Here is a 14,196-nt window from a genome sequence, read left to right on the forward strand (position 1 = left end):
TCAATTTCAATTGAATAAATAGTTATGTTCTCATGCCATGCACATTACAAGTGTTGTTATTGCTGTGTAGTTTCCCACACTTATATTCTGTCTATGCTGCTTTGTCTTAAATAGATATGATTCGAACTGTATCTATCTTGATTTGGCAACATAAACTAGAATGATATAGACCATACAGTGACCATACTACATAGATATATGTTTGTTTAATGTTGTTATCCTGTCCACCTTACTACTGAACTGGTTTACCAAAATGAATTTCATATACTACATTGTAAACCCGTGATGTGTTTGTTTGTTTCTCTTTTAGAACGCGGATAAAATATTGGAGAAGAGTACCCCGTTATGCAATGGTAAAGGAACTAATGCAGATAAGGTTCAACATAGTGAGACATCCCTGTTGGTCTCCAAGAAAGCTCATAAAAACTATATTGAAGACACTGAGACAACCCCAAAGTCATGTCTTCATGTAGTGTTTGAGTTACTGGCTACTACTGCTGGCACCAGCTCTTCTAACTTGTTGCCTGAATCAGTTCAGCTTCTTGAGTCTCAACTTCAAGTTGAAAGACATCGATCAGATGTTATGTGACAGGAAGCCGAAGGACTGAGGAGGTCCCTACAGAATTCAGATGCATACTTTCTAGTGCAACAGCAAGTGCTGGAGGACTTAAGCGCCAAACAAGAGAAAGTTAATAAGCTTGCTAAGCATCTTGCCAGCATTATGGGTGCCCAAAATATTGTTTCTTTAACTCTTCTGAAGAGGTTTCAGTTTTGGATTTGTTTTGCTGTGGCGTTTATTTGCGCTGGTTGCCAACTTTGACAACCAGTGTATATGATATGCTGCTTTGTTCCCTATATTTGCACTGGTGGCGAACTTTGATGCCCAGTGGATGTAATATGTGTAATAGCCGTGATAGCCTAGCGTTAGTTGCTTGCTTATTTATTTCCTTGTTGTCTTGTTTATTTGTTTGCTTGTAGTCACTGCAGTTCTTTTTCCGCGGTTTGCTAGTGGCTGCAATAACCTATTTTTTAAAACCAGGCCACAATAACCATGGCTAATATTTACTGTAGTGACAGTGGGCCTTCTACGGGCCGTAGAAACAGTGGGCCTTCTATGGGACGTAGAAACAATGGGCCTTCTACGGGCCATAGAAACAATGGGCCTTCTACGGGCCGTATCATCAATGGGCCTGATACGGGCCGTATGATCGATTGGCCAAACATGGGCCAAACAGACCGCATTATGGCTGTAAACGGGATAGAGTTGGAATCGTCCATTCATGGGCCGACCATAATGGGCCATCGTTAATAGGCCGTATTTGATGACGCTATGAAAACGGCCCAACATATTAACGGACCACAAACGGGCCGACTGTAACCACGGGCTGAATTTGGCCCACAAGCAGAAAATGACAGTAATGGGCTGTAAGTAAACGAATGCTGGAAATGAGCCCACGAATAAACGGGCTCTGAGAAGGCCGAAAGATAACATGGGCTGGAAATGGCCCAACGGAATAACAGGCCATTAATGGGTATAAAGTGATACACTGTTCATTACAGGCCAGTTTCACGACGGGCCGTTAATGGGCCAAGAGTTACAAAGGGCCTCATATTTGCCGAAAGATGTCATGGGCCATACATGGGCCAGAAGTGAAAACAGGCTGGAATCATATTGGATGGCCCAGATGACGCTACTGGGCCTAATTCAGATAGGGTGTAATGGGCCTTGGGTTAGCAGGCTGTAAATGGGCTATATGCGAATAGGCCATTAACCGGCTTTTCATGGGCCGGCCCGCCACCTTTTGACCAAGTCAAACGGGCCGGCCTTTTCATAGGAATGGGCCTCTATTGGGCCGTGCCACGTGTCGACGTATCATAGGCGCCTTCTGTCCAATGAGTGGATAACATCTGTCCCAACGATGAGCCGACACGTGTTTCCTCTAGCCAATGATGATTTTACACGTGGAAAATCCCCATTGGTCGGGGCTGTTAACGGGTTATCGGATCCAAAACCCGACCTGATAGCTTAACGGCGTTCCGTTATGGTGGATGCCACGTGTCAGTCACCCTTGATGAAAGCACTTCTGTGACACGTGATTTATCGTCATGGAAGTGGACACTTCCGTGATGATAATTTTGGTAATGTCATGGAACACTTCTACGATAGCAGAGGTATGACTATCTTGATTCTGTCATAAAATCGTCATGGATGTACATGCATGACAAAAAATGCGACCTACTGTGACAAACATGTATCATCACGGAAGTGTATTTTTTTTGTAGTGATGTGCCGCTTTGTCCCGTCCACCTGGTGGTCGGTCTGGTTGATCTGCCTGATTGTATTTCGACGGTATTGGCCCAAGGGCTTCATCGTCGTTTTAAGGCAGCAGCTTGTGCTTAGGGTAACTTTTGATAGGTCGTTCTTGGCCGTATTCCTCGGCGGCCAGGACCTTAGTCCACCTTTCATTAAGCGTATCTTGTTCGTCTTTGAGCTGCTGCTGCTTCTTCTTCAGGCTCCGGGCTATGGCGATGAGCTGTCGCTGGAAGCGTTCTTGGTCGAGGGGTCCCTCTGGGATAATAAAGTCTTCATCACCGAGGCTAACCTCCTCTTCGGATTCTGGCATGTAGTTGCTGTCCTACGCATCTTCCTTGTCAGCGTGTTCGGGACTATATTCACCCTCTTCCCACTCATCCTATTTGGATGTGGGATCAATGGGGTATTTGGGATATTCGACACCATCCGGAGTCTCGTTGTCTCCGGTGCCGGTATTACTATCCTTCGCCCAACGCGATCATGAGCGGCGCCGCTGACACCGGTGCTCTGGCGGTTTATCGACGGGGTTTGTCCTCATTTGCGCTCGGGTTATCCTCGTCGTTCTTTTTATCTGGAGTGTCCACCATGTACACATCGTAGGTTGAGGTGGTCGTCCAACGCCCCGTGACGGGTGGGACTTGGCTTGGTTCGACGTTGGCATCACCGTACATGCCGTCGATGTCTTCGAACGCATAGTCTAACATGTCAGTTAAGTCCTCGATGGTGGCTATTAAGTGGGTGGTGGGTGGGACATAAAATTGCCCGCTCTCAACTCCCAGTCCAAGCTGGGTATAGTTCGGAGGTAAGACATCCGTGATGGCGAGAGACTGCATCAATCGCAATGATTCGTCTAAGAGCAGAAGTGGGACAGGGAACTTCGGATCTGCTTGGCTAAGTTCAGCATGGAGTGCCTGATCGGACCCGCCGAGTGCAGACCTCGGCAGTTCCAGATGGTTGCCCAGAGCCAAGTCTAATATTGCATCTGGGTCTTCGGTTGGGATTTCCACAAGGGAAAGAGGTCCGATGAGGCTCACGCCCCTGTCTTTGGATGATGAGACCCGCCCCGGATCTAGGGCCAAGGTGGGTATGACTATCGATCCCTGGACGGGATCTAACAGGGGATCCGAAGAGTCTTTTTGGCGGGGACACAGAGTGGCGGCAGAGGCCGCGAACTCGTCAAAGACTAGGTCTCCTCGGATGTCAGCGACGTAGTTCAGGTTTCCAAACCTGATCTGGTGACTGGGGGCATAACTATCGACTTGCTCGAGGAGGCCGATCGAGTCGGCATGAAGCACAAAGCCACCAAACACAAAAACCTGCCCAGGGAGAAAACTTTCCTTGGGCATAGCATCATTGTTGATGAAGAGGTGAGCCATCAATCCTTCTGTCGATGATACAACGGAGCTCTCAATGAAAGCACCAATGTCGGTGTCAAAACCGGCAGATCTCTGGTAGGGGAGCCCAAGTTGTACGTCTGAGAACAAATGGTAACTATGGACAATGGACACAGTGTTTACCTAGGTTCTGGCCCCCTTAATGGAGGTAAAACCCTACTCCTGCTTGATTTTATTCGAGGGTACAGAGGTTACAATAGTTGATCTACCTCGAGATCGATTCGGCTAACTCTGGATTGGCTAGCCTAGCAATGTTGTGATCCTGCCTCCGATCTACCCTCCGGTTTATATAGACACCGGAGGGGCCTAGGGTTGTACAAAGTCGGTTTTACAGAAAGGAATAATATATCCGGACACCTATACTTGCCATCCACGCATACGGGAGCCCCTTCCGGACATGAGAGATAATCTTTGGTCTTGTATCTTGACGGCCCATCAGTCCGGCCCACATCCAATAGACCGGACGCCCGAGGACCCCTTAGTCCAGGACTCCCACAGTGGTGGGGAAGGCGTTCTCAACACGACCTTTCAACAAGACAGTGCTAGAGAGAATAATGCAGAGGGCATGGGGACTTCATCACGAGGCAAGGTTCCGGGATATGGGCGACAACATCTTTGCAATCCACTTTTGGAAGTGAAGGAGATTGGAGGCATGCAATGTCGAGTGGCCTGTGGCAATTTGATTTCAATGTGCTGATTCTAAAGGACTACGAGAGTAATATATGACCCTCAGAGATGGTTTTTGACAAAGTGGATGTGTGGGTTAGAGTGACAGATCTACCATCGGGGAAGAGAACTGATAAGTTTGGTAGAGCTCTGGGCAATTGGCTAGGAGAGGCCGTCAAGGTGGATGTGGATAAAGATGGGATGGCAAGAGGCAATCAGCTACGAGTTAGGGCAAGAATATGTAATCTTTGAATCTCTGGTTCGGGTTTTTTTCCTCAAAGCCTCTCCGGAGGACAAGACTCGCACTTGGTTTGATTTTCATTATGCAAAGATCCCTCACTTTTGCTTCAAGTGTGGGAGATTAGTACATGTGGACGTACGATGTGACCCTCTTGTCGATAAGTCGACACAATGGGGGAGCTGGCTGAGAGCTTCGCCAGGGCAAAGCACTGGATCCAAGACTGAGATGAAGGGAGGGAAAGCAAACAACAATAGCAGCTTTGTGAGTTCTCAATCCGAAGGGCATATTAGAGAGTAGGAAAGTTCTGCTCGGGTGAGAGACATACCAACAAAGCGTAATCTGAACGCGAAGTTTGACAAGCCAGAGAGCTCCTGAACTGGTGGGCGCAAAAAATGGACAAAGGGGAAGTAAACAGTCCCAGTAAAGATCGACTCAGAGGCGAGTGGCCAGAAGAAAGGGACCTCAGACATGAGATAGAAAGAAAGAAGGAGATGGAACTGAGAGAACAACTCAAGGCGCAACAGAGGCAAAGGGAGTATGAACGTGCACAGTATGAGGGGAGAGTGCATAGGGACCGAGGTGCTGCAACCAGAGATGCTAATGGGGAGTATGGATATAAACCCCACTACTCCATGGAGAGAAGAAGAGGATAGTATGTCAGGAAGCCTCGGCATGACCATGAGGAGTATAGGGGGAGGGGTAACCGCCCCCATGCCACCCCCAACATGAGGAAGAGGCGGCCAAGGCAGATGTGGGTAGCTAAAGAAGGTGGTGAAAAGAATGAGGGGCATGCCAATTTTATTCGTGATATTAGACAGAAGGCAGCTTCTATTTTTGATCGCATTTCTGAGAGTGATGGTGTAATGGCGGACCCTGCCAGGGTGCAGGGCCGTCGAGAACAATGATCATCTTAGCTTGGAACTGCCGAGGGTTGGGGTTGGACTCAGCAGTGGGCGAACTTCAGGACCTTATTAGGTCATACAACCCAGCGGTGGTGTTCTTATTAGAAGCAAAGAAAAGATCAGGGGCGATGGAGAGGTTAAAATGCAGCTTGGGCTTCAACCATGGAGTAGAGGTGGACTGTAGGGGCAAAAGTGGCGGACTGGCACTCTCGTGGAGGGACCATGTGGAAGTTACGGTGCGGCCGTGGTGCCATTACTACATTAGCGCAAAGATTGTAGATGATGGTGTCCCTTTCAGGTTCAATGGAATCTATGGGGAGCCATGTATTGACAAAAGAACCAAAACCTGGGAGGTTATCCGTTATCTCAGGACACAAGACAATCTACCATGGCTATGTGGGGTTGATTTTAATGAGGCCCTCTGACAAAACGAACAACAAGGAGGCAACCCCGAGAAGCCTGAACCATATGGCACTGTTTGAGGATTGCCTGTCCGATTGCGGACTTGCGGACCTCGGCTTCTCGGGATACCCCTTCACGTGGAACAACAAGCGAGATGCTGATGAAAATATTCAAGTGCGACTGGAGTGGGCGACGTGCAATGCGGATTTTGCATAGTTGTTATGACTAAAGAATCTAACCACCAGGCGTTAATCATTAAGGCATTGACGACACTGATCGAGGCGCATGCCAGGGGACAGTGACCTTTTATTATGAGGCAACATGGGCCAGACATGATGGGTACGAGGAAATGGTGGCAGCTGCATGGGGAGAGGCCCATGCAACCAATCCGCATGAGGGCAGGTTGGAGTCGGCATGTAGCATGTATAAGGAGGCAACGAGGGCCATGCATGAGTGGAGCCGGAAGGTTTTTGGATCTTTCAGAAAGCAGATCGCTCATCTGAAGGGGCAACTAGTTGATGCCAAGGAGCGAGCCGCCTGGACAGGATATAGACATGAGGTAAAGGAGATTGAAGACCAATTACATGAGCTATATGAGCGAGAAGAAGTGTATCACAAGCAGAGATCGAGAGTTGATTGGCTAGAACACAAAGTACTTTCAAAACTGGGCCTCGCATCACAAGAAGAAGAATACAGTCAAAGCTTTGAGGAGGGAAGATGGGATGAAATGCACATATGATGATGGCATGCGCATGATGGCTGCACATTTCTATGCTCATTTGTTTGCCTCTGAAGGTTCGAGTAATGGAAAAAAGGTATTGCAACGTATTGAAGGTATGGTTAGAGAAGAGATGAATGCAAAACTAGCAACGCCTTTCACTGACGAGGAGATTAGGACGACCCTTTTCCAGATGGGGCCAACAAAGGCGCTGGGGCCGGATGGCTTACCGACCATGTTCTACCAATGGCACTAGGAGTTGGTTAAGAATGATGTGTGTGGTGCAGTCCAAGAATTCTTGGCGGGAAGGCGGCTCCTAATGGTTTTAATGACACAATTGTTGTGATGATTCCAAAAGTAAACTCACCGGAGTTGCTCTCGCAATTTCGCCCTATTAGTCTTTGTAATGTGCCCTATAAGATAGCAGCAAAGGCACTGGCCAACCGCCTTAAAGTGGTTCTTCCCTTCTTGATATCTGAGGAACATAGTGCATTTGTGCCTGGTAGGGTAATGACGGATAATGTGCTGGTAGCATATGAGTGTGTACATGCGATCAGGAAGCAAAAACGAAAGAAGCCTATGTGTGCGGTAAATCTGGACATGATGAAGGCATATGATAGAGTGGAGTGGGACTTTATTGAGCATATGTTGCTGAAATTTGGTTTCTCTCGTCAGTGGACAGAGATGGTTATGAGGTGTGTGAAATCGGCAACATTCTCTGTGAAGTTGAATGGTGGGCTCTCTCATCAGTTTAACCCATCCAGAGGCCTAAGATAGGGGGATCCCCTCTCCCCATATCTATTTTGTTTTTGCATGGAGGGATACTCGACACTATTGAAAAAAGCACAGGAGGAGAAAAACATCAAGGGGGTATCCTTTGGAATCAGTGGGCCAATGGTTACTCACCTTCTCTTCGCGGTTGACAGTGTGGTATTCATAGAGGGCTCTCGAAAAAATTCGAGTCACTACGTGCTATCTTGCAGGAGTATGAGTCTGCCTCGGGCCAGAAAGTGAATCTCCAGAAGTCTGTGATTTTTTTTGGAAAGGGTACATTTGATGACACCAAAGAAGAGCTCAAGCAGGTACTAGTTATTGCGGAAGAAGCTCTAAGCGAGAGATACTTGGGACTCCCAACAGTGGTGGGGAGATTGAAGGATGGGACCTTCAAATATGTCAAGGAGAGTGCAAGAAGGAAGTTGTCAGGGTGGAAAGGACAAGGCTTATCAAAGACTTCGAGGGAGGTGCTCGTTAAGTCTGGCCTCCAATCAACACCAACTTTCACCATGAGCTGCTTTCAACTCACAAAGAAAATGTGCGGGAACCTGTCATCTATTTCTTCAAACTGGTGGGGTGAAGCAAATGGTCAGAAGAAGGTGCATTGGATCGCTTAGGATAAGATGTGTATGAGGAAGCATGAAGGAGGGCTAGGTTTTCGGGACCCGGAGGCTTTTAACCAAGCTTTGCTTGCTAAGCAGGCTTGGCGGTTGTTTCAGGTGCCAACCTCTCTGTGTGCTAGGGTCCTCAAAGCCCGATATTATACAGAGGGATCCATCCTAAATGCAACTTCCCCTAGGGGCTGTTCATACACCTACAGGAGCATTTTACACGAAAGAGGCCTGCTGCTTAATGGCCTTATATGGAGAACTGGAGATGGCTCAAAAATCAAAGTGCAACATGATAATTCGATTCCCAGGAAAGGTAGCCTAAAGCCACTGGGCCAAAGCTACATCCCCAGGATCACGCGGGTTAGCGATCTACTGGAGGCCAACGGAGTTTCGTGGAACATGAACATGGTATAGACCATGTTTGCCCTGGACGAGGCGCAGGAAATCCTACAAATATCGATTGGTGGACCGGAGATGGAGGACTACCAAGCTTGGAACTATACCAAGAACGGGGTATTTTCTATTAGGTTGGCCTACCACCTACGTATGAGCCAGAAATGTTCGCGATTGGATCGGACAGAATCATCTTCATCTATGGCCGACCACAAGCCATGGCTGAGCTTATGGGATACGATAGCACCAGGAAAGGTCAAAACGCATATGTGGATACTGATAAGGAACGGTCTAGCAGTGGGGGAGGAGCTGCGGGGGAGGAAGATTAAGCGAGGTGTATTTTGTGCCGCATGTGGGCGAGAGGAATCAAACTACCATAGATTTTGGGGCTGCTATCCATGTTTTGGAAGAAAGTGCATTCAGAGTTGGGGGTGCCGGTGGCAATCCCGCCGGAGTCAGTTTGCTCCCAGAGTGCGTTGTCGAGATGGCTTATGTCGTGGTTCGTGGACGCGCCAGATGACGAGCGTGCTATCATGGTACATGGTGTCTATGCGCTCTGGCTAGCAAGGAATAATGCACGCGATGGACAGAGGATTGAGCAAGCAGAGGCGATTGCGAGAAGAGTCTTCAATCTAATGGGAGAGTGGCAGTCTATTCATGGGCGTAAGGGTAATCAAGATAGGCCTACAGCGATAGAGAAGTGGATACCACGAGAGGAGGGATGGGTGAAGCCAATGTTGATGGTGTAACGACGCAGGTGGGAGATAATGGAGGTGCTGGTGTGATCCTTAGAAACCAAGACGGTGCATACCTTGGTGGTGCATGCCACTTTCTTCCACTTTGCAAGGACCCAGCTAGAGCAAAACTTCAAGCTTGCCGAAGAGCAGCCATGCTGGCAGAAGAGCTTAACGTATCCAGATTGCACATTGAGATGGAATGCCAGGACATAGTCTGTAAGCTCCGGAGCAAGGAAAAGGACTTGTCGCCACTGGGACAGATTGTTGAGGAAGTCAAGTATAGGCTGGCATCGCGGGAGGGATGGGAGATTCTGTGGGTTAGACGAGATGCTAATCATGCTGCTCACTTATTAGCTAGGAAAGCGGTGTCTAATAATCTTTGTAAGGTGTGGCTGCATATGCCCCAGACTTCATTTTGCATGTAGTGTCAGACGAGATCCCCAATGGGGATGAATGAATAATTAAAACGTTAACTTAAAAAAAAGGATCATCTCGACTAAAACATCTATACCTACTAATAAAAGAAAGGCAACATATTTGGTGAATCCTGCCTAGTTTATAGAAAACCCCCTAATGTTTCTGACATTAAACCCACAATACATATCAAATCTTTTTCAAAATACTCATATCTTCTAAACTGTAACTCCAAATTTAACATGTTATATATATGGAATTTGATCAGAAAAATATGTAGAATCTGAATATGATGTTATTTTACATGTTAACAATTTTAAAAATACTATGTAGGCTGCAATGTTAATCAACAGTGTATTATCCGTCTTTTTTCATACTGGTACTGATTCAGATTGGGGATGAACACCTTAGTAAAATCAGGATTGGACATGAAATTGAAGATAGATAAGGACATGCATGACAAGAAATAAAAGAAGGACCCAATAAAGATGAGATGTTCGCTATAAAATAAATAAAAGAGAAAATGCATATGAGATCCGGTAAAGATGAGATCTCCTATATATAAGAAGAAGAAAAAAGAGAACATGCATGAAAAAAAGTAAAAAGGAGGCATGCATGACAAAAAATATAACAAAAGACAAGTTTGATAAGATATAAATAGTGATGATACAGGGACACATACCTATGGCATGTATGGTAAGAAATAGTGATGAAATAGGGGCGCAATACCTGTGTCCACAGGAGACCATACAAAAATGTTCTTTTCCAGAAAAAAATATCTCTTTTTATGATTAAAATCATGTATCTTTTTAACAATATTTTTAAAAACTCTTCATGTATTTAAGAAATAGCTACAAATTCTCAGATTCTAGACCATTTTTTGTAAATTAAGAGCGTGTGGTATTTTTTCTCCTGTTGCAATGCACGGGACTTTTTGCTAGTATAGCTAAAGAATCATACGACTTGACTGTGCACACGGTTCGCTTTTCTTCCTCCGAAGAAAGAAAAGGCGACTCGCCGACTTAGTCGTATGGGATTTTGCCCTTCGTTCAACGTAATGATCTCATTTTTGGTGAGCCACCTTAGAGGTCCGCAAAACTACATATCAGCAATGGAGCCGCATCGAGCTCGGGTATGGAGGTGATTCGTATTTTTTTTCTTTGATGGCCGTTATTGTGGTGCCAGAGGCAAGTGACGGACATCGGTGTCAAGCTCGGAGGATTGTTTGTAATTTTACTTCTTGGCTGGTGTTCATTTGTGCAAAGACTATCTTACGGCTTTCTTTTCAGTTTTGCCAGATCGATATGTACGTGACTTGTACCATGGTTCTTATGATATAAATGAGACGCGTATTACTATGAAAAAATATCTAAAATAAAAAACAGAACTTTTGGGGGTTTTAACAAAAAGAATGGACCCATGGCAGACCAAAATCTGTATACCAAAAGTGCAAAATGCATCGAAGGTTGCTGAACTTGTCTCATCTACTCAATTTGCTGATTGTACTCAAGAATGTTGGAATATAGATGGGTTTATGCCCATATAATCAATAATCTTTGGGGGTTTTGCGGGTAAAATAATCTCTGGTTAATCTCTAAGGCCCACATAGGTGCATGGAAAGTTGAGAAGAGCTGAGATCTCTTTGATAAGGGATGCTCTTCCTCTTACTATTGGGGCATTACTACTCCTATAAAGGATGATGGAGTACTCACCTCCCTTGGCTCCTCACGGCTGAGAGAGCCTCCTGGTGGTCCGTTGGTCAAGACTTGTGTCGGTCCAGGGAAAAATGGGGTAACCTGGGCCAGTGGAGGCCATGCCAAGACAATGGCGCCCGATGACCAACGTCGAATGTGAAAGCTCCAGGAAGGACCATTCTTCTTGTCACAGCTCTGGGTCCTGGCAAGAAGTTCCCAGAACACCACCTAGGAAGCACCAATTTCCATGGGCGCTCTTCCTTCTCCATGAGGGAATCGGATAATCTACATGTTAGGGGCGTCAAGGAGCACTAGTGCGCCACTGTGACTGGCACAAGTCTTGAGATGAGACGGGAGGCACCCATTCCATGATGTCACGTTCCGGTACGGTACACCTATCCCATGGGTCATCCACATGGACCTGAGAGATGCTACCAACTCCATACGTGGCTACGGGGATGCCTTGCAGCAATTACCTGGTATGGGCAGGGACGTCACGCCCCATCACGTCGGGCCAATACGGACGACTTTTCCTTACCTTAAAATTGTACTAGCCATGGGCAACCCCTCAGGAAGAGAAGGGGAGGCTCGAGAGCGGTATAAATATGGTTGGATTCCTTGGCAACTCACCACATGCTTTGTAGCCTACAAGTATAAAAGATAGCAAGATCATCCACAAGAGGAGTAGGGTATTCGAACCTCGATAACTCTGGTGTCCTCATTTCATCTCATTTCCTAGCCGGCCATTCGACACCCAAGGAAGCATAATGTGTTTAGTCCCTAGACGAACCCACAAAGGGGTGTTGTACATCCCAATGTCTGGTTCCTAGACGCCGACATTTGGCGTGCCAGGTAGGGGGCTGAGGCATTTCTTGTTTCCTTGGTATGTGTCACTTTCATCTCCTAGCATCTCACATCCCGGGGACGCCTGTGTCGGCCGCCTTCAGCAGCACCTTGATCGACGTCATCATCAGTGTCGTCTTCTCGTCGTTGCCTTCATCGCCCTCTCCATCAACCTCAAGTCAAGATGGTGCGGGGTAGGCACCCTCGGGCCTGCTGAGTATTGGCGCGTGCATGAGAGCGCACTCCACCACGCTCAACGGCACCCCGTCGTTTCTGCAGCCGGACCATTTCGGAGGCCCATTCCCTAGGATGACGCATAGGCGCATGCCACGCAAGGCGCATCGCCACTGGGAGGTCATGGCGTGTCAAAGCTCACATACATTTCCATCTGTTACCTCAACCAGATGTCAGTATAACCCCTTAGGGAGTACATCCAATGCTTCCACCAGGTGAAGGACAGGATCCCTGACCTACTTGTTGCTGCTGTCATCGCAGCGTTTTTCTGAACATCAGTAATGATAATGTATGTGGCCAACTCACCGCTCTTTGGGTGCTCATCATCGTGGAACTCTACTACCTCGTGTACAGGTGATCATTACCTTGGATATCTTTACTGGCTTTGCTTTGCTAGATGTCTCGATGTTATCGTTTGGTCTCGCTACCTACCACTTGTTTGTCAGCCTCCGAGATTGCCATGAGAATCCTTTAACCTCCACCATCCTAGCAAACCGTTGTTTGGCTATGTTAATGCTTTGCTCATCCCCTCTTATAGCGTTGCTAGTTGTAGGTGCAGCTTGTTCCATGTTGGGACATGGATTGTCATGGGATATCATAATATCTTGCTTATTTAATTAATGCATCTATATACTTGGTAAAGGATGGAAGGCTAGGCCTTTTGCTTGCTGTTTTGTTCCACTCTTGCCGCCCTAATTGCATTATACCGGTGTTATGTTCCTTGATGAGGGCTCCTAACACATTTTGTGATTTATGCCCCCCCCCTTGATAATTCGTCTTTGAATAAAACTCTTCCAGTAAGGCCCAACATTGGTTTTAAAATCTACCCAACATAATAATCCTAATAATTAATTTGATGCATAGGGAGTTAGTGCTACCCATGGTTCATTATTCAACATAATACAGTTGGGCCAGTGTGGATGGTGTTGGTCCAAAACGGGTAGACTACTGGTCCACCCAGGGGAAACTCAAGGTATGGTTTTACTCGTAGGATGTCCCATTCGGTCGTGTCCTGAGAACGAGATACGTGCGGCTTCTATCGGGATTGTCAACACGCTGGGAGGTCTTGCTGGATTTGTTTTACCTTAGTCGAATATCTTTTGCATCAGGATTCCGAGGATACTTTGGACTATCCCAAGGTTGAGGTCTTCCAATGCAGCTTGTGGTAATTTATGATGGACGAGCTGGAGCAATCCTGCAGGGTTAAATCTTTTAGAAAGTCGTGCACGCGGTTATGTGGTGACTTGGAAATTTATAATATCATGTTGTGGAGAACTTGACACTAAACCCAACTAAAATACACCAACCGTGTAAGTAACCATGACTGTCTCTTTTCGAGGGAGTTTGGGAAAAAATGCGATGTGGGTTTACGAATGACTCGTAAGTAGGTGCTCGGGATCACTTCTTGATCATACTAGCTGCGCCCGTTCATGCGTGTTTACTCTTCTTATTCTTGTACTCATAAGTTAGCCAGATATAGATGCTTAGTGCTTGCTACAACCTCATCACTTAACCGTTCCTCGCACATAATGCTTTGCTAGTTTTAACACCCATGGTAATGACATTGTTGAGTCCCATAAAGACACACAAATTACTCAACAATATGTGCAGGTATAGGTAAAGCGATGCTTTGACATGAGAGAGATGCTTGTTTTTTATTATTGGGAGTTCTTCCTTTTCGATGCTCATAGGATGGGTTCCCGGTTGGCAGCCTGGGATTAGTAGGGTGGAAGTTGTTCTTATTTCATTTAACTTCATTCATAGTCGGATCCTGCTATTTTGTATGATGATTGCTATGTATTGATGTATTGAGATATAATGTTGTAGCTTGTGGCGAGTGTAAGCCAACTATATCTTGT

Source organism: Triticum dicoccoides, chromosome 3B, assembly GCF_002162155.2.
Source record: "Triticum dicoccoides isolate Atlit2015 ecotype Zavitan chromosome 3B, WEW_v2.0, whole genome shotgun sequence".
NCBI classification, from domain to species: Eukaryota; Viridiplantae; Streptophyta; class Magnoliopsida; order Poales; family Poaceae; genus Triticum; species Triticum dicoccoides.